At 39.1% G+C, this 3,459-nt stretch overlaps 1 long non-coding RNA gene across 1 annotated transcript; it reads left to right on the plus strand.

Annotated features, from left to right (window-relative positions):
* The first annotated feature begins 774 nt into the window (after positions 1 to 774).
* On the plus strand, positions 775 to 1,455 carry LOC109943685 (uncharacterized). The gene is made up of 3 exons (XR_002266747.1): positions 775 to 810; positions 1,209 to 1,267; positions 1,362 to 1,455. It is a non-coding gene; the product is annotated as an uncharacterized lncRNA (long non-coding RNA).
* The last annotated feature ends 2,004 nt before the right edge of the window (positions 1,456 to 3,459 follow it).

The following is a 3,459-nucleotide window of genomic DNA, read 5'->3' on the forward strand; positions in this document are numbered from 1 at the left end:
TACATCTATCACTCCAGCATCATCCCAAATGTTTCAAATCTGTACCCTATAGTAGTCTAGAGTTGCACATATATATTTTAGATCCTAGTGCCAAAAATCTTATTTGTCTGTGTTGTCTCCTGCATGTTCTTATATCTGGATCTTTAGAAAGCTTGGATATTGATGACCTGCGGTTGAACACCAACTATTCTGCAAGATATCTTCTGGTTTGTGTTGATTCCTGGTTTTTATCATAGATCCGAGAGCCCAACAAGCGCACCCGCCTCTGGCTCGGCTCCTTCGCCACTGCCGAGGAGGCCGCGCTCGCCTACGATGAGGCCGCGCGCAGGCTCTACGGCCCCGACGCCTTCCTCAACCTGCCGCACCTCCGCGCCTCCGCCGTCTCCTCCACCGCCACGCACCAGAGGCTTAGGTGGCTCGCTGCCTCCGCCAGGGGCGCCGCCGCCGTCCCGGCCTACGACCTGCTCAACCTCAACGCGCAGCACAACGTATACAATCTTTTGGCACATGTTCCTTTGATGGATTTTCAAAAGGAATCAACATTTGATTTGTGGAGTACTGTTGGTGAGTATTTTATTATTTGTTTGGCACTTTAAAACTTTCCTCTTATTTATAATACATTAGTAATTTCATGTGTTTCTGTGAGACTACAAAATAATTCCCATTTAAATGATTTATGCTTTAATTCGTGCTTTTATGAACCCACATATGTGTATGCACTAAGGTCTGATTAGTGTTCTTACTCTTGACTTCTGGTTTTGTACTTCTGATGAAGGTCTGTCTTCTAAAGGAGAAAATGACTCTTTCAAGGTACTTCATCATTTTACAGCTTAAGCTCAAATGTTCTGGGTATTAACTGATGGAATTATTTAGGAAACTAAAATTGAAGTTCACCAAAGCATGGCTGTCTTTTCTCATGTTACCACTACCACTTGATGTGTACAAGGAGGTAAAGATGTTCTTGCCCTGAAAAAGATAACTATGGTAACTGTTGTATCTGAATTATAAACCCTTGCAGCAATGTTTTTCTTATCCTATGCGCAGTTTAGCGCATTGTGGTATGGTAACAATATAATAACTTAGGAAGATGAAAATATTCATTGTCTGTTTCCTTCATCTACATCACGAACACTCACTTTATTTTGTAGTAGTTAGGTGCTTCATTGTTGGCTATGGTTTCCTGCCTTGATTTTTGGGGTATCTTGCAGGTCCTTGCTTTAATTCATCAAAATGTCATTCCTTCAATGTCAAACCCTTCCATCTTATGGTAGGTTGTACGATTTCTGTATTATTTGCACATCATTTCATATTTCATTGACATATATCTTGTCGTATGTATACTTTTTTTATTTATTCTGCAGTGATTTCTTGACTAGATCATATGATATTGGTGGTGTTATCAGTGTGATGGCCTTAAGTGGTCTTTTCATTCTTATGACACAAAACGGTCTGGAGTATCGAAAATTCTATGAAAAGCTTTATGCACTACTCACTCCTGCTGTTTTCATGGCAAAACACCGATCAGTATTTTTGCAAGTAAGTGGAAAAAGTATTTTTTGCAAGTAAGTGTGGATATAATTATTTGTTATTGCATCTAGACAACAGTTGTGATTTTTGATCTGAATGGAGTTAAAGATGATGTTAGCTGTTACGCCTTGCCAGAAACAAGATGACATCTATGAGAGAACTTTTAAAAGCTGACCTTTGTATGCTTCTGGGAGCAATATGATTGATTGGTTTAGTTGATTCCTGGAATGTAACTACCTACAGGATAAGTAGTTGATGTCTCATCCTCCAAAGAACGTTGAATCGGAAATCTTGTGTGAGCATATCAAGAAAGAGAGGGAGGCAGCAAAGGCTGGAAAACGACCATACTATCTGAAGAAATGTGAGTTCCTCAATCCCAATACCTCCTTCCTCTCCTCACTGTCTGTCTATCTTCTAATCAAATGGTTACTATCTGTTCCTCAACCTGATGGTTGATATTTTGTTCACCAGCTGAACTTCGCGAAATGAAGCTGATGAACAAGTACAACGAGCTCAAGGTAAATCCTACAAGGCTTACTGGGAGTTTTTTTAAAGCTGGTGTATTTGTCTCAGTTCATAAAATTCCTGGTTACGTGCAGTTCACCTCTCCTATTCGATGATATGTTGACTTGCTAGCTCATTATCAAATAAATATGATTATGAGTGAGGAAAGGTTTTATAGCATACAAGAAATTAAGTATTTGTGCATTTTTTATTTTGATGTTCTAGCTTTATGATAGTGCCATCGAATTCGTCATCTTATCGATAGACCTTTGATCCAAAGAATATATCAATAGTCGACTTATATTCAAATATTATGTGGAACTAATTGTACGTAAAAGCTTTTCTTAGAGGTGACTCACCACCATATTCAGCTGGCGATCTAGAAGGAGGGTTCATAGCAATATCTTGCGGTGCTGTCCGTTGGAATACTTGAAGCGACAACCAAAGGGGAGAAAATACATAGCACTTATTCTAAAGTTTGTCAAGGATCATATGGGAGCTCTGCTTTTTGGTGGAGGTGAACTGACTTTCTCCTTATGATAGTTTTTATGTGTTGTTTTTTATAATCATATCACACTATTTTTGTTTTCAAAAATCTAGCATTTGGAGCAGTATGTGCTCCAAGTGACAGTTGCCCTAAATTGCTCTGGATTTACTTGTTTGGCTGATCCCAGATGCTCTGACACTTTTGATCGATTGTGGTCTTCCCTTTAGTTCCAAGAAATGTGTTACTGACTGGTTTCTAGAAAATATGTAGCACAAACAAACCAAAAAAAATTTATATTCTATTTGATGTTTGGTTCACTATTGGTTGCCACATTATTCAGAATATATAAGGAGATTCCAGTAAGAACTTTATTCTTTACCTTTGCATCAGATGCCCAATTTTATAGATAATTTGGACATATTTCTTCAAAGAAACTTTTCTCCCTCTATGCATTTGTCTGTACACTGTAAAATTCATTTATGTTCTTCATTCATAAATAAAATATGTATTCTTATTCTGTTCATGGACACCATTTATTTCAGGAAGAACTTATGAAAGTTGAGGAACAATCAGTGGAGCTGGAGATGGATTAGGAGAGATGCTGTTGAAACAACAATCATTTCTTGATCTCAATGTGAGAAATACCTCTGTCCTATAAGTTTTTATTCCTTGATCTCAATGTGAGAAATACCTTCGATCCAACCACATGTAACTTCCATTTTCAACAAATATAGCATTCCATCCACCTTGCCATCCACCTGTTCGAAGGGAATCCATGGTCTAACCCAGGGTCGCGGATGAGCTCACCGAGCAGCAGGCCTGGCAGCTCAACTTCGACCTCGATTCGTCCTACAGTGCCTTCTTGGCTGCGCTGCCCGCTGCTGGTCTGTAACCGGGCAAGGATCTACCAGCTTGATTTTTATTTGGTTGGTTCGGTCTAT

This window comes from Zea mays, chromosome 1, assembly GCF_902167145.1.
Source record: "Zea mays cultivar B73 chromosome 1, Zm-B73-REFERENCE-NAM-5.0, whole genome shotgun sequence".
NCBI lineage: Eukaryota > Viridiplantae > Streptophyta > Magnoliopsida > Poales > Poaceae > Zea > Zea mays.